The sequence below is a fragment of the Bos indicus x Bos taurus genome, chromosome 11 (assembly GCF_003369695.1).
Source record: "Bos indicus x Bos taurus breed Angus x Brahman F1 hybrid chromosome 11, Bos_hybrid_MaternalHap_v2.0, whole genome shotgun sequence".
NCBI lineage: Eukaryota > Metazoa > Chordata > Mammalia > Artiodactyla > Bovidae > Bos > Bos indicus x Bos taurus.
In genome coordinates this window covers 29,453,811-29,478,144 of record NC_040086.1, presented here as the reverse complement: position 1 = coordinate 29,478,144, position 24,334 = coordinate 29,453,811, and positions in this window count along the sequence as shown.

Below are 24,334 nucleotides of genomic sequence, written 5' to 3'. Positions count from 1 at the left end.
TCTAATCAATTTGGGTTTATAAAAAATACCTTCCATTTCTCTTCTGAGTGTTCATGTTTTTATGGAGTTTCATTCTATTCATGTATATCCTGTGTGTGCGCCTGTGTGCTGAGTCGCTTTGTTCGTGTCACTTCAGTTGCTCTCTGAATCTCAATTTCTTCTTCCATAAAACAGAGCCAATACTTTGTATATCTCAGATAATGTGAGGATTAAATGAGATAATACATGCTTATAGTTTTAGCCGCCTTTTGCAGGGTGTTTGGTGGCTTCCACAGTGGCTCAGTGGTAAAGAATCCGCCTGCCAATGCAGGAGACCTGGATTAGACCCCTGGGTCGAGAAGATCCTCTGGAGGAAGACATGGCAACCCACTCCACTATTCTTGCATGGAGAATCCCATGGACAGAGGAGACTGGCGGACTACAGTCCACAGGGTAGCAAAGAGTCAGACACGACTGAATGACTGAGCACACTAAGTGTTTAGATGTCCCAGGCCTCATCCTAAGTACTTTATGTTAAATATCTCACATATATTTGAACTTCACAACACCTCTGAATGTAAGACATTATTAATCCCATTATACAGATGAGAATGTTTAAGCAAATTGTCCATGGTCAAACAAGCGATAAAGGCAGAGCTGGAACCCTTCTTATTTCAAAGTCATATAAAATTGTGGGTTATAAGAGCTTGGAGCAGTGCCTGGGGCTCATGGTAGGAATCTGAGAATTCAAATGTTAGATTCCCCCTTTATTATCCTTCCTTATACTGGGCAGCTCAAAAGATATAGAACTATAATAGACGCCAAAGTTTATATAGGGAAATCCAATTTCTAGTCTCAAATTCTTTCTCTCCACATCTCCCTTGGGATAGATCTTAAATGGATCTCAAATCCATCAGCTTTTTTTGCTCCACCTCTACCCTTCAAGTCCAGGGGACTGTCCCTTGCCTGGATTCCCTGCCCCTACTCTAGCCTTTCTAACTTGTAGTCCAAGTGATTCTTTCAAAATACAAACCTATCAGGTCTCTTTCCAGTTCAAACTCTTTAGATAACCAGTAGATAAATCAAAGTCTGAAAGTCACAGCATGTGCGCGGTTTGGCCTCCACCTGGTTCTTCAGCCACTTCTCACTCTGAACTTGCCCTCAGTCTCCTGGACACTCATTGTCTTCTTATTTCCCTAAATATGCCATCACACATCTGAGTTCTTACCTTTCTTCCGTCATGTGTCTGTATGACAACAAATTGTCTCCCCCGCTCCCGCGCCCCCCACTCCCGCTGCTCTTAGTTACCTCACGAGGGATGAACCCAAGCCCCCTGTAGTGAAAGCACAGAGTCTTCACCACTGGACCACCAGAGAAGTCCCTGAGTTGCCATTTCAATAAAAATGCCTGCTGCTGCTGCTAAGGTTGTTCTAATTTCTGTTTTTTACCTGAGACTGTCTGATAATACCCTACAGCTTGCAAGGTTTAGGTCTGGATGGTTATCCAGGCAAGCTATGAAGCTTTGGTCTTTATGCTAATCCCAGACACAGAATTCACTGTTCTAATTTGCCTGCTTAACTTAGTAAGAAAACCCTGTCTGCTGAGTGAGGATTATCATCCTGCATATGCAAATTTAAGAAAATGGCCCAAGAATCATTAACTCAAAATATTGTCAATGAAGCACAGATTCGTGGCCATGACTAACTCTTTTCTTATATCAGAGAAGGCCCAGAAGTTTCTTCCCGTCTGTTTGTTCCCAGATAGAATGAATCTTCTCTTCTACCTGAAGGGCTCCTGTGGGGGCGAATGAGACAGGCTGCATAAATGGTTGAGTTCCTTGGTGAGAGCCAGTGTGTACATAAATATTACACGCCAAAGTTTGAATGGGAGTGTGTCATAAAGTCTGAAAGACTGGCATCACCCTTTCAAGCACGCAGTGTTGCTCAATGGAGTGGCATTGTTGAAGTGACCCATTAAAAACCCATGAGAAAAACAAGGAAGACAGCTCCTGGGAGGAAGGGAGTGGAAAGCTCCATGAGGGATCACGGGTTCTTTACCTGTACCCTCTCCAGAGTTTAGCCCGATGTGGAATATATAGGATAGAATAGCTCAGGATAGAATGAGCTCAGGATCACCTGCCAAGGTTATCAAGAGGTGATTGTGTGCTCAGAACAGACAACAGAGAATGCAGCCTCTGATGAGATCACCGGGGTACTGTGAAAGACAGTGCTTGGCAGAGGCGGTTACTTCCCAAACCTGACTGGGTGTGTTTGGTCCTGTATTATCTGGTTAGATACAAGGCTGCCTTCAGTGAGGGGTTAACAGGCAGCTTCCTGTGTGGTGGTCTGGACTCCTCCACTTAAATATGTCTCTGCCCAAAGCTAGGAGTCCCACTTTTAGACTTGAATTCCTTTGTGTATCTTCCCCTGTTCAAATGTGAACACCTTGTCACCAATGGTGAACTGAGAGGTTTTTTTTCTCCCAGTAGAGCTTCCAGTGGAGAACCACACCCTACCGGGTAAGAGATGCAGAAGGAAAATCTGTGGAAGGCAGACAGGGAGGGAAAAATTTCCGATCTTTTCTGAGGCTGTGAAAGGGCATCAGTGCCCAGAAGGAGCCCAGAAGCCAGAGGAAAGGGCAAGGAGGACTTACAGCCAAACACTAGTCTGTAGCTTGGGGCAAGATGTGGCTAATTGTGGATGGGGATGGGGTGAAGGAAAATATGTCCAGTGAAGGAAATTCTCTGGTACTCATGAGGCACATTCACAGTATGTTTAGTTACAGGCATGATTAGGAAAGAGTTTGGAAGCTATGGCTGTCACCACCATGGAAAGCTGGATCCAGGTGCTTCAGGGACCAGAGATTCAGACTCAGATTCTACTTGGCTTGACTTGCATTCAAGGTATGATTGATGTCGGGCGTGTTGGGAAGGCTCGCTACCCACCTGGAATGTTTTCCCCACTGCTCACTGATGCCTGACATTCCTTTTAACAGGGAGCTAAGCCTCACATTGGGCCATCCTGATAACTCAGCATTAAAGAATCCACCTGCCAATGCAGGAGACTCAGGTTCTATCTCTGGGTCAGGAAGATCCTGTGCGGGAAGAAATGGCAACCCACTCCAGTATTCTTGACTGGGAGATCCCATGGACAGAGGAGACTGGCGGGCTACAGTCCACGGGAGCACAGAGTGTTGGACACGAATTAGCCACTATACAACATAAAGCCTGGCATTACAGAACTAAAGAGCAAGTTTTAAATGACCATGAGAGGGGAAAGAGAGAAGCGATGGTGTACATGACATTGAAGGAGACAAAGGAAGTCCCGTTGGCCTTGGCCTGGGGGCAGGGGTGTTGTGATGGTGGTGTCTAGGATGGTATAATTCTACTCAAGGCCAGCCCCATGAAGAAAATCTTTTTTCCCTCACAACAGCCACAGAATCATTTCAGAATTTAAGGTTTCTGAGAATTAGAAAACAGAAGAAAACAAGACCTTTCTTTTAGACAAGTAACTAAGAATATGAGGTGGGTGGGGAGTGAGGAGGGGGCTCAAATTCTTTTAATAGGTCTCAGACTGCCCCCTTTGAAATGCAGTACTCCCCTCTGCTGGCTGCCGTGGGTATAGCTCATCAAAACCAAAGATGACGGACTTCTGTGGTAGTCCAGTGGTTAAGACTCTGTGGGGTTTTCCATCCTTGGTTGGGGGAAATTCCACATGTTGCCTGGGTGGCCAAAAAAAAAAAAACCTGCCAGAAAGCCAAAGATGATTCCCAAATCTTTTCCCCACAACCTGGGAAAGACCGAAACATTTACTCGCCACAAGAGATGGGAGACAAAGCAAATGTGGGCTGGTTTTCCCACCACCACTGCCCCTCAGAAATCACCCCCTTAGAGTGTCTTTTGGGTTTGAATTTAAACAGGAATATCTAGCTTCTCCAGCCTAATGCTCAGCCAATTAGGTCACATTGGCATAAACGTTCAAAGAACAGAGGTTCCAAACTCCACCCACCTGATTGCAGGGCCTCAGCCACTTCCCAGGGCCTCCCTCAGAGCCTGGGCAGTGCTCTCAGCCAGTGGAGGCACACAGTCCGGGGCGGTGGGCACCAGGAAGAGCCCACTGTGCCCTTCTTGCTGGCCCCAGGCCTGCCAAGGCTCTTGGCTAAGGAGGCCCTTTGAAGGGACATTCCAGCTGCACTGCTGACGGGCCCAGGCAGCCCTCTGCTGTGCCTGCCAGTCTGCTGGTGCCAGTTTCGGCACAGACATAGGAGGCAGGGGCCCAGCAAAGATTTGGGATTTATTCAGCTATGCTTGTATGACCACATAACTCAATTTAAACGCTCTCAGTTGCCTGGTGTTATGTTTGGGTATTAAGCTGCCTTGCTTAGGGACTTCTTTTCATCTTAGGAGGAATTTCCCACAAATCAATTCTGAAATCAAAGTGAAAACTTTCCTAGTATTTTCTCTCTATTACTTTGTTAACGTTTAACTCAGAAACTGCTTTCCTTTTTCTTCAGAGGCCTTCAGGACTTTGCATAATGAAGAGTGGGTGCATATTCATCAAATCCCTTAGGCTGAGAAATGGAGCCTAACAGAAAAGATGTTCCCAGTACAGCTGTCCAGTAATCAGTGGTATTAAGTATTAGCGTTAAACTTCACCCTAGGTGATGAAGAGTGGGAAGAAGGAAAGTGTTTATGGTTTATAGACCTTTCTCAAAACACACTGGGAATCATGAAACATGGGTCTGATTTCAGAGGCTGGCAAATGGAAGCATATCCAATTTTAAAAAAACAAATAAAATGCAAGTTATTACTTCCGACACAAACAGTGAGACTCCTAAGACCCTGAGGTGCCTTTTAGCATCTGGAGAAAGATGATGAGGTGGCAGTCATCAGAATCTGAAGATGTTCAACCACACTGATCACCTTCGCCAACGCTTTAATATTACCATGGGGAGCTTTGCGCCTCTCCGAACGCTAGCCTCAGGACCCATCTCAGCTCCGATAGGATCAAGCAGGGCAGGAGATTTTGCTGAGGACCCCAGTCGAAAGATGTGTGTGTTGAGAATTGTAGCCTTGGGTGGGTAACCGACTATGGTTATGGCCACACACACTCAGAAGGGCTCCAGGCTCAAAAGGGTCCCACACTTAGGGTTAATGCCACTATCTTGACAGTTTTACCTTTAGTCACTTTAAGAATTATTCAAGAAGATAATTTTAGGAATACTTTCACCATTCTTTTTTGTTTTTCTTTCACCATTCTTAATGATGTTATCTTTGGATTTATGTCTCATAGGTGGAGTCTGACGGGATAGTGAAGCACACACTCGGGCTTGGAGCCTCACCTGTGCACAGTCTGCTTCTCGATGCCTCCCTGCCTCCCTGTGATAGGTCCTTGGCCGTCTGTTCCCTGCCCTCTGGCTCCCTGGGCCCTGCCTGGCTTCCCCCTCTCTGCCAACACTGCTGCCTCCACCTGGGTACAGACCCAGGGAGAATTGTGGTTGAGCATGTGTCCTGCAGCTGTCCCTGCCCTGGGCTGGTGGTGTCATGGTGCATTTGACAGGTAGCAGCAGAGGTGAGCCTCTCACTCACCCCTGATCCAGGTACCGAGCATGTCCTGGCACAGAGATTCAATCCTCTGGGGCTCTCCCATTCACCCTGGATTCTGCCTGCAGCATGGCATGTCTGTCTGGTTGCTGGAGGCAGAATCCCAGAACTGGAGCCATCATGGGGCAGCCCACCCCACTCCATCCGAGTGCCTATGAGGGTCTGTACTCATCCTACAAATAACCCTGTGCCCAAGGAAGAAGTGGAACATTATACAGAAAGTAAGAGTGATTCAGTGGGTAAGGAATCTGCCTGCAGTGCAGGAGACCCGGGTTTGATCCCTAGGTCAGGAAGATCCCCTGGGGAAGGAAATGGCAACCCACTCCAGTATTCTTGCCTGGAGAATTCCATGGACAGAGAAACCTGGAGGGTTACAATCTGTGGGGGTCACAGAGAGTTGGACACAACTTAGCAAGTAAACCACTACCACCATGAGAAGGCACGAGAGAGAGAGACCGTGGAATTCACTGAAATATCTTGACTATCTAGAACATTTCCTGGTGCATGGTAGATGCTCAAACAGTATGTGATGAATTAAAGAACACGTTCAACAGATTTTTATTTATTTCAGTTGAGGTCTCATTGCACAGCGTGTGGCTCTTGAAGGTGCTTTCTCTGTCAGGCTCTGAGAGAATAAGGGAGTAACTCATTTCTATCTAATAATTAATGCAATTTGCTACTTACTCATCTGAAATTCTGGAGAGTAATAAAGACTTGCAGTCAGTATAACCTGTGTACCTTCATGCTCCAGGCTCTGTTGGCTCAGTTATCTGGGGCCTGTTCTGGGGAGACCAGAGTCATATGTCCCCTCCTGTTGTGGCTCGTGGCACTTGGCCTGTTCCACAGTCCAGCTGGAGCACGAGGGTAGGTACAGACTGAGAAAATGTGGACACACTGAGAAAGGATGGATTTGTGCAGATGCGGATGTTTGCTCACTGGTTCCCTCCACACCAGAGCACAGTGTCCTGCAGGAGCCCCGTGGGGAGGAGTGTGTGCTGCAGAGGAGGTGGGAATTCAGGGGGACTCGGCTTTAAGGGTGGTGTTGGCAGGAAGAACATTCCAGGTGGGAAGAGCTGGCCAGTTGGGGTGACTCTCAGGACTCTTATAACACTGGATAAGACCTGATTCCTCTTTTTCCTGGGCACACTGACAACCTGACTGAGGCATCTGGCCACCAGGCTTGGGGTTCAGGCTGCACAGAGAGGAGAGGAGACCCTAGGGAACTGCAGGTGAAGGGAGCTAGACTGACATAGAGAACAAACTTGTGGTTAGCAAAGGGAAGAGGGAGGTAGGGGAGAGATAAATTAGAGGCATGCTATTAACAGACAAAAACTACTACACATCAGATAGATAAGCAATAAGGATTTTACTGTATAGCACAGGGAAGTATACCCATTATCCTGTAATAGCCTATAATGGAATATAATCTGTAAAAAAAACCAAATCCCCATGCTGTACACCTGAAACAAACACAATATTGTAAATCATTTATTTATTGTTGTTTAGTCACAAGTCGTGTCCAACTCTTTCGCGACTCCATGGACTATAACCTGCCAGGCTCTTCTGTCTGTGGAATTTTCCCGGCAAGAATACTGGAGTGGCTTGTCATTTCCTACTCCAGGGGATCTTCCCACCCCAGGGATCAAACCCGTATATCTTGCATTGGCAGGGGGATTCTTTACCACTTAGCCACTAGGGGAGCCCTAAATCAACTATACTTCAATTTTTAAAAATTGAAAAGAAAAAAAAAGAGCAAAAGCACATTACCTCTGCCTATCTCTACAGATTGTGTCAGCAGCTGACTCCCAGGAGAGTGGAGGTGGAAACTAGCTGGCATTATCAGCTTGTTCCAGAAGCCCAGGGCTGAGCGTCTTGCCTTCTAGTGCTAACTCAGGGGTGAGTGCGAGCTCTCTCGTAGTGGAAGGAGAGCTGCCAGGACATGTGCATGGCCCAGCTCCCTGTGCTCTGTAACCACGAGCAAGACCAGAGCAGTACTGTCCTCTCAGCAAACAGCTGGGAGCACACAGATTGGACAGGAGTGGAAGGGATTAGGAGTCTGGTCCCAAAGAAGGAATATTAAAGTAGGAAAATTTTCCCTTAAAAAGACAACCCTTGGCTCCCACCAAACAGGGCTTCTTTCAGGTTCTTGGCTTCTGAAGTTGGCTTCCTGGCTTAGCAGTGGCCAATAATCACTGAGAACCTAAAAGCAATTCCTCATTTGAGAGTCAATGGGTAGATTTTTTTTAATGAAAAAAGAAAATTATAGTCAAAGTCCCTCTTCTTTCTGTTTGTTAGGACCAGTTCTGTATGTTTTTCTAAGAACTTTGCAGAAGTCAATGCCTAGCTCTGAAGGGCAGACCTGGAAAGGCCTTGAAGATGGAAAAAGAAAAACAGAGGACATAGTGGCTTAAGACTTGGCACAGGCAGCTGGGAGCTGGTGAGCTGGGCTGGGAGAAAAATAGTATAATAATCATGCTGGCATTGTGATTCATGTTTAATCTTTGCTATTGCTACACATGTTATAGTATAGAGACCATGTGCAATGTGTGTCTGTGACACACACAGGTAGGTAGTGGCATAGCTAGTGGTTAAACCTAAAGTCTGATTCCAAGATGCCAAGATGAGAAGCCAAGAGTCCAGGCTGTGACCAGCAGTCCAGACAGTGAGGCTTGTGAAGGAAGACAGGAATACTGTGGGGTTGCAGAAGCGTTCTGGTTCCTTTACTCAGGAGGATTGGGGTTTCATAGACTAGTAAATTCCCTGCACATTGAGTAGTTACCTTTTGGCAAGTAAAAACATTAAAAAAAATCCCGCCACCGTCATTTCACAAAATAGTAAAGTAAATGTAATTTCAATGCAAAGAAGAAAACAGTTGCAGAATAAAGGCCACACTTTAAGTTGAATAAATCTCCATTTGTAAAAGCCTCCCTCCATTGTCCTTATTTTTCTCATCTCCCTATGCGTGTGTGCTAAGTCGCTTCAGTTTTGTCCGACTCTTTGTGACCCCATGGACTGTAGCTCACCAGGCTCCTCTGTTTATGGGATTCTCCAGGCAAGAATACTGGAGTGGGTTGCCATGCCCTCCCTCTAGAGGATCTTCCAACCCAGGGATCGAACCCACATGTCTTATGTCCCCTGCATTGGCAAGCGGATTCTTCACCATTAGCACCAACTGGGAAGCCCACTGTGGGCTGGTGAAAAGGTTCTCATGGATGCTACAGGTCTCAGGACCCTCATCTGGGACCACTACAAGGCCTTGTTTGATCCTCATAAAGCAGGCAAAGAAGGCAGAGAAAGTCTTGCAAACCTTCAGTTTATTGATGAAGAAACCATAGTCCAGAGAAGTTAAGAAGTTTGTTTCAGGATGTACAGTTAAAATATGGCAGGTCCAGGCTGCAAACCCAGGTTTTTAGACTCCAGGTCCAGGGGTCCTTGCCTGTGTATCTCAAGACATTAACCAGATGAACTGACTGCCCAGCAGACTGACTCCTGTGTGAGGACCTGAACGTTCAGAAGGAGAAAGAGGGCATTGATAACTACAGTTTCCATGGATAGGGCTCAGATGTAAGTGACTAGCTGAGAGGCAGTCTCTGGCCTCAGGACAACATGAGAAGCCCTTTCAGGGTAAGGAAGGAGTGTATTTTCTCTTCTATCCCCAGGCTCACCTTACCACAGGGCTGGGCACACAGGGCTGGCAGGAAATCCTTGCAGCTTAAAAGCAAGAGTATGGCTTTGAGTTTAGCAGGATTCTACTATGGAAAGTAGAGAGGAAGAAAGGAAAGGGAAAAAACATCTCAGACGCAGTTTGATAGGATGCTGTTGGGAGGAGAAGAAAAGGGATGGGCTCTGGAAAAGACCTGATGAAGGTCCCCTGGGCAGTGATGGGAAGAGGGAGGCAGCAAGACAAGGCTTGTCTCCTCTAGTCTCCAGGGTAGGCAGGGTGTGTGGGTGGATGGCAGAGGCAGGAGCGATGAATGGGGTTTCCCACTATTCTGATCAAGGCCACCCTACTGATTATGGCTCCAATGCCTGGTGGCCTGACCCCTGCCTACTGCTTTAGTGTTACCACCCCCAGTCTCGATTTCTGGGCACCAAAGTTCTCTATGAGATTCCACCTCAGAACCTTTGAACATGCTGTTCCTGTTTCTGGGAATGCCCCTTTTATAAAACTAACACTTACTAAGCCTATTCATTCATTGATGACTTCCCTGGCTCCTGTCTACCAGGTGGACAGCCCAGAGCCACACTGGCCCACCTTCGAAAGCAGTGAACATCTATTTCTTTTTGGCTGCACTGGGTCTTTGTTGCTGCGTGCAGGCTTTGCAGCGAACAGAGGCTACTCTGTAGTTGTGCTCGGGCTTCTCACTGTAGTGGCTTCTCTTATTGCGGGGCACAGGCTCTAGGGTGCATGGGCTTCTCAAATGGCACATGTGCTTAGATCCCCCTCGGCATATGGAATCTTCCCGGACCAGGTATCAAACCCACGTCTCCTGCATTGGCAGGCAGATTCTTAATCACTGGACCACCAGGCAATTCCAGCAGTGAACATATAAATACATGCTATATGCACAGAGCCTAGGGGTAGCGCATCAACCAGCAGAGTGCTTGTGAGGCCCATGGGATCAGCCAGGAACACACTTCACCTTGTCTTGGGTGGGGTCAGCACCTTGAACCTTTCCTTGGTGTCTTTGTTACAGTCTGTAATTATGTATCCGATGATATAATTTCTCCACTTAATAGTCAGCACCTGAGGTCAGGGCTTTTTTCTTTTTCTTTGTGCTGACCATTGTAGCTACGGCTTAGCCCTGGAGCCAGGGGTCTGGATGGAGCCTTCAATGCATTTGCTGAATGGAATCCTTCCTGCCTTGTTTTCTTTGAGCGCTGCCTGTCTGTGCAACTGGCATTTTGCTTTCAACTCATAATTCTTGGGGGTCAAGTGGGAGGGCTTGGAGGTCAAGGTCATGTCTAGAAAACTTATCAGGCTACTGAAAGTTGTGTTTTCTTCCTAGCTCATGGTTCCCACTAGGTTTGAGGTCCTCTCATACTGGGGACAACTGAGCCTGTCACTTGCTGGTGAGCATGAAGCATGGGCTCTTGTGAGAGGTGTGTGCTGGATGGGCCTGAGTTGTCAGCTCTGAGTGGGTAGGACTAAGGAGACTTCTAACCTGTGGGGTGTGGGGTGGGTAGGAGCAGGGCCCTGGCACCTGGAGGGCCTGTCATTCCCCATTTAGCCACCAAGAGGCACTGTTGCTCCATGGGGAAGAGCCAAGCTGGCCTGCTCTGGCCCTGTAGAGCAACCAGGTTCAAGTGATGACATCAGCTGGTATTTTCTGGGCACCACTGAGGTGGTAGGCACTGAGAATGCTCGAACTCCACATTCATGAAACAGGTATGATGAAATCTATCTTACAGAAGAGTTGAGGCATAAACAGGATCACTTTCTCAATGTCAGAATTCAAAGCCTGACTAAATCCAAAACCCAGGGCCTTCCTGCCCCTCCCCTGCCCCCTACTCCCTCAGCCATTATGCCAAATCTCATCAAGCCTGTCCACATAGCAGCCACCTACCAGGGCTGTTGCCCACAGCACAAGCTTCTTTCTTTCAGTTGACTCAGTTTAGTCAATTCTGATTATCCAGATTAATACAGGGGCCACTGACTGGGGTGTACAATTTTAAACTGGGTTATTGAAACGCTTTATTTGAATCCAGAGACCATTACTCTGTGTGTGAGTTTGGGGGCTGAGGGTAGTGAGGGGGTGCGGACAACGAATTTGCTCGTCCAGAGCCCTTCTCCTGTTCTCATTCTACAATCGTTCCTCCTCCATCCCCACCAGCCCTCACACAGCTGTCAGAAAGCTTTCCTGCAGATTTGATCAGATGCCTCGTCTCACTATCATCCTTCTGTGGCCCCTGTACCTTCCAGGAAGAAGTCTCATTGCTTTGCCAGCACCCAAAGTTCCTGAGCTGGAGCTTTCCTTAAGCGCCCCACTCACTCACAAACATATGTCCTTAGCCCCTGAGCCCTAGCCCTTCAGGGGCGCCAACTCTCTGAGGTAAGCAGGAACAACTGGATTTCCCACCAGGTGGTTGGGGAGATGAAATGACACCTGCGAAGCTGCCAGCACAGGGCTGACTGGTTAGCAACTGATAAATATCCCTTGCCTTCCCTTTCTCAGTCCTGGGAAATGTGTAAGGAAAATACAGCCTGCAAAGGCAAATTTAGGTGTATAAGGAAAGCTCCACGTGGTGCCTTCCCTGGGTAAACATTTGCAGACACAGGCAAATGTCATCAGGGTGGTATTTTGCTCAACCTGATGCTAGGGAAGGCATTTCCTGTACTGTTTTTTCTCCTGTGCCCATGGTGCCCAGCTCCTAGGTGATTCAAACACCCTCTGGATGCTAAACTCCTTGAGGGCAGGAGTAGGGCTGTGAATCTCAGAGTATCTTTTTCGGCCTAAATAACACCAGGTCTCCACTGGTGTCTCCAAGAATGCCAGTTGGCTGATTAATTATTGACTAGGTGTGAGCAAAACTGGAGGGATGGGCAGGTTATTTCAGGGCATCATTGTCTGAAACAGAAACGGCATTGTTTTCAGAGGCTGCTGAAGCCCGGAAGACATATAGTACTTTCTTCTTCCTGTTGCAGAAGCTGGTGGTTGAAAACCACAAGGCTTCTATTTTTTTTAATTAATTTTTATTGGAGTATGGTTAATTTATAATGTGTTAGTTTCTGCTGTACAGAAAAATGAATCAGTTATATACGTACATATATCCATTCTTTTTTAGATTACTTTTCCATATGGGTCATCGCAGAGCATTGAGTAGAGTTCCCTGTGGTATACAGTAGGTCCTTATTAGTTATCTATTTTGTATATAGTAGTGTGTATGTGAATCCCAGTCTACCAATTTGTCCCACGCCCCTTCCCCACTTGGTAACCTTAAGTTTGTTTTCTACATCTGTCACTCTATTTCTGTTCTGTAGAAAAGTTCACTTGTACCATTTTTTAAAATGATTCCACATATAAGCAATATCACATGATATTTGTCTTTCTCTGAATGACTTACTTCATTCAGTATGATGATATTGCAGGGACTTCCCCAGCGGCCCAGTGGTCAAGACTCAGTGCTTCCATGGCATGGATTCGATCCCTGGTTGGGGAACTAAGATCCCACATGCCACACGGCCGAAAAAAAACCAACACTATACACACAGGACAATCTCTAGGTTCATCCATGTTGCTGCAAATGGCATCAATTAGTTCTTTTTTATGACTAATATTCCATTGTATATATGGACCAAATCTTCTTTATCCATTTATCTATTGATGGAAATTTCGATTGCTTCCAAGTCTTGGCTATTGTAAATAGTGATGCAATAAACATTGGGGTGCATGTGTCATTTTGAATTATGGCTTTCTCTGGATATATGCCCAGGAATGGGATTGTGGGATCATATGGTAGATGATAGTGGCATCACTGACTCAATGAACCTGAGTTTGAGCCAGCTCCTGGAGATGGTGAAGGACAGGGAAGTCTGGCGTGCTGCAGTCCATGAGGTTGCAAAGAGTCGGAAACGACCAAGTGACTGAACAACAACAATGGTAGCTCTATTTTCAGTTTTTTAAGGATCCTCCACACTGCTCTCCATAGTGGTTGTACCAATTTACATTCCCACCAACAGTGTGGGAGGGTTTGCTTTTCTCCACACCCTCTCCAGCATGTATAGTTTGTAGATTTTTTGATGATGGCTATTCTGACTGAGGTGAGGAAATACTTCCTTGCAGTTTTGATTTGCATTTCTCTAATAATTAGTGAGCATCTTTTCATGTACTTTTTGGCCACCTGAAACCACTTTTTCTTAGGGCTTTAGACTAAGAAAGCCATGAGTCTGAACGATGGGTGGCTTGATTTGAGCACACTTGGCTGGTTGGGGTGCCCACACTCAGATGAGGACATCGGCAGGACCCTCTCCTGGGGTTTTGAGCATCTGAAGGTAGCCTCAGCCCACCCTCTCCTCCTATTTCTCAGTTTAATCTTCTTATTCTGAGATTCAAAGAGATGTAATTTACCCTTAGACAAAGCCCAGGTTCCAGAAACTCTAAACAAGGTAGACTAAGGTTAGGGAACTCAGCCTCTTCCGGGAAGGATCAGGATCAGACAAAAGTGGGGATTCCTCAGCCCAGATTCACCTGACTACAGCCAATCTCAGTTTCACCCTCGGCTTCCCCCCATGCACTGCCACACTAAACCTACCTGTTCTGTGTTTGCATGTCAGGTAAATTTTCTGATCAGTAAGCATTTGCCTACTCCTGTACCATGACTTAAGGCAACTTTGGTATTGGTTGATCTATTGCTCCTAATCTCAATTCATCAAATGCCCTTTGAACATTGTAAACATGTTATATGTAGACTATTCTTGCCTTTAGTTGTTTCAGTAACTGTTATATGGCATTTAAACTATCTGGGCGGTCTTCAACATGGATAGACCAAGAAACTGTCATACTGAGTGAAGCAAGTCAGACAGAGAAGGAGAAATATCATATGACATCCCTCATGTGTAGAATCTAAAAAGAAATGATACAAATGAACTTGCAAAACAGAGACTCACAGACTTAGAAAATGAACTTATGGTTGCTGGGGAGAGGGTTTGGGGGATAGGGATAGTTGGGGAGTTAGGGCTAGACATGTACACACTGCTGTATTTAAACGGATAACCAACAGGGACCTACTCTATAGCACGTGAAACTCTGCTCAATGTTATGTGGCAGGCTGGATGGGTGGGGGAGTTTGGAGGGGAATGGATACATGGATATGCATGGCTGAATCCCTTCCTTGTTCACCCAAAACTATCACAATGTTGTTAATCGGCTATACCCCAATACAAAACAAAAAGTTTAAAAAAAGTAAACTATCTGGGTGGTCTTATATACTTTTTCTTCTTTAGAGCCACAGGAAAAACTGATTGCTATTATTCCCCTGAGAGATGGGGATTCTCAAGCGATCTATGCAAGGTCATCCTGCAAAGTAGTGACAGGCAGGACCTCTGGCTCTGTGTCAGCAGCCCTCCCAGGGAGAGTTCTGTCCAAGCTTTGTAGTAGCCCCCACAGGGTTATATTAATTATGTATTAATAATATACAGCACACATTAATATATGGCTGCCGCAGCTGCCAAAGATGAGGCAATTGCTGAAACTGGCACATGTGGGCAGGTGGGTGAGGCCAGGGACAGCGGAGCAGGCAGGGATCTCTGGAGAGGGAGGCTGCTGAAGGACTGAGATTTCTGAGCCCCTGAAAAGCTCCCCAGCTCCCAAATATTAATATCTTCTCCGCCACCTGAAAGTTTCTTATCAAGAAATAAAGCCTTGAAAATCCTAGCTCTGCTCCTTATTGGCTGTGTGAACTTGGGCAGCACACCTGGTCTTTCCGAGACTTTGTTTAATCATCTGTTAAATGGAGATTTAAATAACACCAATTTTATAGAGTCGTGAGGATTAAATGTTCAAATGGGCTTAGCAGCTGCCTGACTCATATCACTCAACAAATGGCTGCTGCATGTACATGTACATTACAGATGGGGGGACATTTGTGGGTTTTTTTTTTTTGTTTTCCTTTTGCTTCTCTGGGTCTTTAGCAAATTAACACACACTGCTGTTATATTAAAAAAAAAAAAGATGCTTTTCAATAATAAAAAATATAAATATCTAGGGACTTTCCTGGTGGTTCAGTGATTAAGACTCTGTGCTCCCATTGTAGTGGGCATGGGTTCCATTCCTGTGTGGCATAGCAAAAAAACCCCAAAACCAAATTTATACTGGAATAAATTACCTTACCAGGTTCCTCTGTCCATGGGATTCTCCAGCAAGATAATTGGAGTGGGTTGCCATGTCCTTCTCCAAAAACTTAAGTAAATGAGGGCAGAACATTTCCAGAGAGAAATTGGTAGAATCTACATTTATTGAACACCCACTATGTGCCCAATGGGCTTCCCAGGTGGTGCTAGTGGTAAAGAACCCCCTGCTAATGCAGGAGATATAACAGACACGAGTTCAATCCCTGAGTCAGGAAGAGCCCCTGGAGGAGGGCATGGCAGCCCATTCCAGTATTCTGGCCTGGAGAATCCCATGGATAGAGGAGCCTGGTAGGCTACAGTCCATAGGGTCGCAAAGAGTCAGACATGACAGAAGCAACTTAGCACAGTACAGCATACACCTGACACTGTGTGTATATTTTTGTTTAGTTTAAATCATGATCATGGCAACCCTATCAGCCAAGTGTCATTGTATCAGTTAAGTGTCATAATCCCCATTTTATAGAGTAGGAAGCTGAAGCTTACGTGAGTTTTGTAACTGCCCTAAGTAAAGAACCTGCCTGCCAACACAGGAGATATAAGAGATGCAGTTTCAATCCCAGGGTTGGGAAGATCCCCTGGAGAAGGGAATGGCTACCCACTCCAGTATTCTTTCCTGGAGAATCCCATGGAGAGAGGAGGCTGGCAGGAGTCCATGGGGTTGCAAAGAGTTGGACGTGACTGAAGCAACGGAGCATGCACGCATGCAAGTGCACACAATTCATTGGGAATCTAATCCAGATCTCTCTGATTGCAAAGTCTACAGTCTTCCCAACAACTTTTCATGTTAACTGAAAGGGTAGACTGGGAATGAAAGGAGGGTGGGGTGACTGAGGGAAGGAACATGGCAAGCAGGGAGCCAGGAACACTGGCCATGGACAAAAGTTCAGTAGACACAAAGGATGGGAGGAGAAAGCAGAGAGGGGCTGGAAGTATCTCAGAGCCCAGTTGCCCGGTTTCACAAATGTTCATAAATGCTCTGCCCCATTTCAGGAAGGTTAATGTCTGCAGCTGTGATGATTATGTTTAATTTTTTATTTAACAACCTCTCTTTGCAAAGCTGTGAATGCAGGCAAGGATGCCTGTGTTGCTAGCTTTACAAACCAGTTCTCAGTCGCAGTGGACTGCTGGGAGTGCGCAGGCTGGCGGTGTGCTGTGTGATCAGCCCAGCCTTGCTCACAAGTCGTTTTTATTTATTCATGCAGGATCTTAATTCTCCGACCAGGGATTAATCCTGCACCCCATGCTGTGGAAGCTTGGAGTCTTGGATCGCCAGAGAAGTCCACTCAGTCATTTGAAGGTGCGTGAGTTTCTGCAGCAGCCTCCTCTCTCTCCTCCACCCTTTCCCATGGGCAATCCCTTCATTTCAGCTCAAATGAAGGTCCAGGCTCAGTGTTTTCTTGTCAATTCAATTTCATTTAAAGTAAGTTCCTTTAGGTTTCCGGTGGCTCTGTGGTAAAGAATCTGCCTGCCAATGCAGGGGACCCGGGTTCCAAGATCCCTGGTCCATGAAGATCCCACATCCCACGGGACTACTGAGCCCATGCACCACAACTAGTGAGCCAGCGCTTTGGAGCCCATGCTTGCAACAGGAAAAACTACAGCAATGAGAAGCCTGCACACCACAATAGAGGGTAGCCCCAGCTCGTTGCAACTAGAGAAAGCCTGCACTCTGCAATGAAGACCCAGTGCAGCCATAAATCAGTAAATACAATAGTGATTTCAAAAAAAAAAAGCAAAAATTAAGGCCTTAAAAAAAAAATAAAGTTCTTTCCAGGTTAGGTTTAATTGTTCAAGTTGTTCTTTACTTAACAGTGTGCAGCTGAGGGACTACTAACATCCAGAATTTATCTGGATTTGTACAAAGGCGTGGCATGGACCAGCAGCATCTGTGGTCACTTCACAAGTTTATGGATTTCCTCAAAACTCGCAACTGACCCATTGGTTACAGGTATTAAATGGGACAAGCTAAGTTGTTCATGTTTCTGCCATCCTCTAGAGAGGTCAAGTGACCGGGCCAGGGTCATATGTGCACCAAGAGAGGACTAATGCCCTGACTTTCTGATTCCCAAACCTATGACGTCTTTCCTGAACCACTTCCTAATATATTGTCACTTTTCTCTACGTAACGACACAGAAGAGTTGGAAGAAGAGGGTGATCCCTGTCGGTAGGAGGCTCCCAAACCTATGCCTGTTGATGCTGAAGTCTAGCAGGCCTAAGGGCAGAAACTAAAGGGTTAATTCTGCAAACACAGGGAAGCTGCTGGAGTCTAGGCCCAAGAATCAGGAAGGGGGCGTCAGAGAGGGCAGATGTTACACATCTGGTGGGAGCATATATCCCCTGACCCTGAGATCTCAACCCTGACTGGACACTGAAATCACCTGGGAACTTTAAAAATGCTGATGCCCAGGCCCCTGTTGCAGGGAGTGGTCTTAGTTGGGGTGGTTGGATATATTTTAAGAGTTCTTCAGATGATCCTAGTATGCAGCCAGGATTGAGAATCATACACTAGCCAGTGAGCTCCTGGAACAGAGATACCCTGGCCTTTTCATCTCTCATCCCTGACACAGCGGCACTTGGCATAGAAACGCTACCCACAAGTGTACAGAATTGGAAAGATCTAAGACTGGTAATACCGGATGATGGACAGCTAGGTGACAGACGATTGTAAAAAATTGGGCTGAAGAAGATGTAGTGAAAAGGAGGCAGGCTCATTCTTAACCTGAAAAATAAAGATATATGTAAGTGAGAAGGACCGGAAGTTTAAGCATTAAAGGGTTAATATTGGTTATGTTGAGTGGCTAAGTTATGCGGGAGGGTGTGTTTGCAGCAGAATGCCTGTGTGAATTCATGTCAGTCACATGTCATTCAGTGTCTCTGCGTCACTGTGCCTCAGTCTTCTCATCTCTAAAATGGACAATAATTGGGCAAAACTACATCATAGTTTATCAAAGAAAAACTGAGACACAAGCTTTAGAAAAGGAAAGGAAAAATTTACTTGTAAAGACTGCAAGAGTCTTTGTTATGTAATTTGCCACAGCAACTAGAAAAATCGTATAGCTACCACATTTACATTAGTCTGCTCATTATTTTTTAAAAAAAACCTTCTCATGCAGTGATCATATTCACAAAGGTCATGGTGTCTTCAGACATTAAATAATTGCTTTTGTTAAGGAGTCCAGGTTCACAAGAAATAATCAAGATTTTATTCTTTGGGTATCACAACCAGTCAGGGTTTTTTGTTTTGTTTTTAAGTTCTTTATTTATTCATTTGGTTGTATTAAGGTTAGTTGTTAGGTCTTAGTTGCAGCACAAGATCTGCACTGTGGGATCTTTCGTTGTGGTGTGTGGTCTTTGTTGCTCCAAGGCATGTGGGATGTTAGTTCCCTGGCCAGGGACTGAACTCACATCCCCTGCATTGCAAGGTGGGTTCGTAACCACTGGACCACCAGGGAAGTCTCAACCAGTCAGGGGTGAATCTGTTGTTATTTTGGTTTATTTCAGGGTACAAAATGTTCTGTGTTTTGTTTTGTTTTGCTTTGCCTGACTGTGGTATAGGCCATATTTCCTGACTTTGGAAGCACAGTGATTTTTTTGCTTTTACATGTTGTGGGCTTCAGTAAGTTGATACATGTAAAGGCACTTATAACAATGCCTGGCACTATTGAATTTTCTTTGTGTTAGCTATAGTGTCTTTCTTTTTATGTGTTTATTCTAAACTTTCTGCAGTGAGCAAGCATAGCAATTTCCCCCTAATTCAAATGCTCACTTACATTAAACATCAGAGAGGCCAGTTAAAATAGAAGAGCCACAAGAGCCTGAACCCAGGCCCCAAGGTTTCTCTGGGCCCCAGATTAAAGGCTGCAGCTTAATCTCACCTCCTTCCTGGCCCTGCAACTCTTGTTTCATCCTTCTAACTGAGAACTGGATCCCAGCATCTGTTATTTCCTCTCTTTTTAATGAGAAAATTTTGTTTTAGAGAATGTTCATGAGTATGGCTGGGAGCGGAGCAAAGATGACCAAGGTCTCATTGGGTCCTAAGAGGAAAGGGCAAGAAAGAAACAGAGGAGGAGCAGCTGTGTCAAAGGACACAGGTCAGGCATCAGGGAGGGAGCTGTGAGCAGGAGGGGATTGGGGGTGGTAGCTGGAGCCTCCTACCCAGGGACTAAGAAGCAGTAATGTCCACCCAAGAGGCAGCTCAGTCATGGGATTCTGATGTGACCAGTGCATGCAAAAGCCAAGAGGATAGGGACTTGTCTGGAACCTGGCATGGGGCTGGAGGTCAAATATCCAGGCCTTTCCTGGAAGTTCATTTATTCGTTCCTTCATCAATCATTCATCCATCCTTCATCAATCATTCATTGACTCCAAAAATGTTAATTGAGGATCTACTGTGTCCCAACCCAGGCCCTGAGGCTTTAGTGGGAAACAGATCAGTCAGATGGAAATCTCTGCCCTTAAGGAGCTTGTGTTCTAGTTGGGGGAGACAGATGACAAGTCAAATAAATAGGTGTGTCTTCGGTAGGTTAGGTAGAGATGAGTAGAAAAACAAAGCAGAGGAGGAGGGCAGGAAATGGAGGGGGGCAGCCGAATTAGCCCCCATGGAAGGCCTCGCTGATTAGTGACATTTGAGTAAGCACCCACAGTGGGGTGGGGAGGGGGGGAACTAGGATAGGGGAGCGAGTTATGTGTCAGGGGAAATGTGTCTCCTAGAGAAGTGGGGCCTCTGCGGGCAAGACTGGGGAGGTCTGGGCAAGACTGGGGAGGTCTGAATGCAGGATTAAGGCTGTATGAGGAACAGCCCCTGGGTGGGGTTTTTATTTGCAAAGGGAAATACAAGGTGTGCCCTTCATGTGTTTAAACATGGAAACTGAGGATCATAATAAATGATATTCAGTAAATACAAGGCATATCATTTCAAAATCACTATCATACTTCACCTTTCTAAAGAAGTGTTTATCTAAATTTATAGCTCATAGTGTAGAGCCAAACCTTAGCAATCGTTGTGTTTTAGTGCTTTCCAAATGAGCCACTAGGTAAAAACCTACCGGGAAGCTTGGTTTAAAGGCACAGATTCCAGCTTCTGCCCACATCTAGTCCAGGGAAGGGGGCTGGGAAACTGCATGAGTCCCAGGTGATTCTGTAACAGGCAAACTTGACAGGTACCAGCAGGTCAATCCATGTTTCACAAATGACGAAATCGAGGCCTAGAGAGAGGGGACGGACGTCCTGCTTGATGTAGAACTGGTCAATCAGGTGGACCTGGAAACAACACTGACATTCTCCAACCCCTCCAGGCTGAAGAATGCTTTTTTACAGCACAAAGATTGCTCATGATATTTAAACTCGGGGTACTGTGAAGACACAGCTTCCCAGGTGGCACGGTTGTAAAGAATCCGCCTGTCAGTTTTCAGGTTCGGGTTCAGAACGAGATTCGGGTTTGACTCCTGGGTCAGGAAGATCCCTTGGAGTAAGAAATGGCTAATCACTCCAGTATTCTTGCCTGGAAAATTCCACGGACAGAGGAGCCTAGTGGGCTACAGTCCATGGGGCTGCAAAGAGTCGGACACGACCGAGTGACTGAGCATGCACAAGACACAAAAGAGAAAAGCAGCCCCCGCGCACATACCTGCAAGGGGCACCAGATGCACCTGGGCTGAATCAGCTACAGCTGACCCCCAGACTCAGCACCGAACAGCCACGTCTGCAGGGAAGACAGGTCGGGTGACTCCATTTAAGGGGGCAATAAAATGATGTGTAATAATTTCACTTGATAAGAAAAGCTTTTTCCTTTAACGAACAAAATGGAAAACGCCTCAAACCTTTGCTCTTCTTTTATGGCTGTTACCTGAAAAAGGGGGAAATAAAAGATAGAACGTGGCAAAATGAGAGATCTACTTGCTCTCAGTCAGAATTCTTTCTTCCATGTAATTGATCTCACACGGGCTATCTGGGGTTTCAACCTTTTGATAGGCCTTTTCATAAATAACTATGTATTTGAAGTGAAAGTGGCTCAGTTGTGTCCAGCATTTTGCGACCCCATGGAATGTAGCCTGCCAGGACTACCTGGACTGTCCATGGGGGTTCTTCAGGCAAGAATACGAGTGGGTAGCTGTTTCCTTCTCCAGGGGATCTTCCCAACCCAAGAATCGAATCCGGGTCTCCAGCATTGCCGGCGGATTCTTTACCACCTGAGCCACCAGGGAAGCCCATGTGTTTGAAGGGTGTAGATAGACGTCCATAGCTCTTTCTCTCATGCTGCCTGATGGTCTTCATGAGACTGGGCTGAGAGGCCTGAGAAGAATGGTGTGACCTGTGGCAAGTCACAGGACTCCCTGGTCTCCTGGTTGTGGGGAGGGGGGCTTGCTGCATGTCTTTCCCGAGGCCCCTTGTAGCTGTGGCACCTCTGACTTCCAGCCCTGTCTGACCAGAAGCAGTTTCTGGGTTTGTGTGTATGAGTATACTGTGTGTGTGATGCACACCCTACCACACACGTGGGAACTCAGACCCCGCACCCCAGTTATGAGGCTACCACCACTCAGGCAGAACGGTCTCTTGGAGAAAGAAGTTTCTATTTCCAAGCTGTGCAGGCCTGTGAGGAGACACACAATTGCTTTTGTTGTTTGTTCTTCCCCTGTGGGGACAAAAGCCCTTTCAGTTGCTGTGGAATGTACAAAAAGTTCTTCGCTGAAGGGCTGGGCCTGGAAACCTGCAAACTGGGCTCAGAGCAGGCTGCTTCCACCTGAAGCCCCCAGGGCCCTGACCAGTCCCTGGGGCTGCCTGCTAAGTGCATCTGCATGGAGGGGAGGGAAAAGAGGGTCCCTCATTCCTGTTCCCGCGTCACCCATCCAAAGCATGGCCTAGGTGCCGGGGGCTGTCGAGGGAGGTGTGGTACCAGGCCTGGAGCTTTGCTTGCTCTCTCAACCCTCCCAACAGCAGTGAGACTGAACTGTGTTACCCCCATTTTGCAGCTGGGGTGACCAGTCTTCAGAAGGGGACCCAGCGGGACAGTGCTGAGACAGAGCAGCTAGCGCACTGAAAGGGGGTGTGGGGGGGAAGCAAGGAACTCTCAGAGTTCAAGGGTAGGGCCACAGGGCCTCCGCGTGTGGACACTTTGATCTCCAGTTAAGTAAAAATACAAGTGACCCTTCAGGGGAGGAAAAAGAACCTGCCACCACAAAACCTAATAGAGGCCTTTCTCGTTGCTATTTACATCTTTGGGTGGAACCACTGTCGCAAAGCGAGAGACTCGCCACAAAGAAACGTGCTTCCAAAATACTGTGGGGCCGTGCTATTTTCGGAGGGCAGTTCCCCAAGGCTGCTATTGTCTGTGTTTTTCAAAACAGGACTGGGGCAACGCCTAGGGTGCAGAAGCCAGACACCCATGAACTTTGCTCTAGTTTCAAAATGTAAATGAGTAAGTGCCAGCAGGATGTGCCCAGAAACAGGGCTAAGCAATCGGTGTGCTCTCCCCGCCCCCCACCGCCAGGGGTAGGGGGATGGGGGGATGGGGGGTGGGGGGATGAGAGGATGGGGGGTGGGGGCATGGGACGGGGAGGATGACACCCAGGGCTGTGAACTGAACCGTATTGGCGCGTGTTTCAAAGCACTGTGCAGTTGGTCTGTCATTGCCCGGGTCTCAGGGGGGACTGCACAATCTTGCAATCTTCCAAGCAAGAGAGGAAGAAAGGAGAGAAGTGTGGGGATGAGCCCAGCTTTTCAACGCGATCTGTTTACACAAGACTCTTATCAAAGAGTAATCCTAAACGTTGGGCTTTCTTACTATCTCAGCTTCCCAGGGACTGGGTATGTGACTTTGGGGTTTCAAGAAGGAGCATTAAATTGCCTCTTAGAGATCAGAGCCCCAAATAAGCAGATAAGGTTTTTAAAAATGGGGGGAAATTCCCTTGTGTCCCATGGGGATGGTCTTTGCTCCCCATTATCCAGTATTTTCTGCACAATGCTGCCCAGACTGAGAAGAAAGCTAACGTCATGGAGCAGCCTTTGCAGGCGCAGCCCAGGGCTGTAGGGGCAGAGGAGGGGATGGGAGATGGAGGAATGGACTTCCAGGCTGTGCATGGAACTTCCAGTCCTTTGGTGGCCTCGTAGGTGCAGGGCATTAATTTTAAAATCTCTATTAAATCGCTATTCTGTGTCTAATACTTTATCAGATGCTCTGGAAAAACCCCAAGTAGTTGATGTATAATTAAATGCATATTTAATGTCTACCAAGTTCACAGCATTGTGTCAGGGAAGGAACAACCACAGCTGGAGAGGTGGACAAACCCGTGGGTTGGCTGGGAAGTGGTTAGGCTCTGCATTCAAACTGCCTGGCTTTGCAGATACACTTGGCTGTGTGACTGGGTAAGGTCTCTTATTTGCCTCTGTTTTCTCAGCTATAAAGTTGCAATAATTTCCCAGGATTGTTGTGAGGATTCAAAGTGAAATTCTTAGCACAGTGCCTGAAATAAACTAATGCTCAATAGACTTTAAACACTATTTATTATTGTTATTACCCAAGACTCTGACCCTAACTCTTCAGGTATTTACAGTCTTAAATGAAAAGTAATAAGGCATGTCCTAAAATAGAACCATTGACCTGGTTATTGCTGATAAGTGTACTGTAGATATCTGAGGACAAAGACCTTTCAAGCAGGAATCATTAAAGAAGGCTTCAGGGAAGAAATGGAGAACAGGGCCTTCAGAATTGGGTGGGAATTGAGCAGTTAAGAACATTCTAGCTAGGGAAATATGGCATACATCGGGTTGTGGAGGCAGGAAGATGCCTGGCATGCTTGTGGGGTGCCAAGTTGCTAAGGTCCCACAGGGAAGTCGTGAGAAATAAAGCTGGAGAGTAGGTAAGTCCGTGCCAGATGGCAGTCTACAGAGTTTAGACTTGATTGTG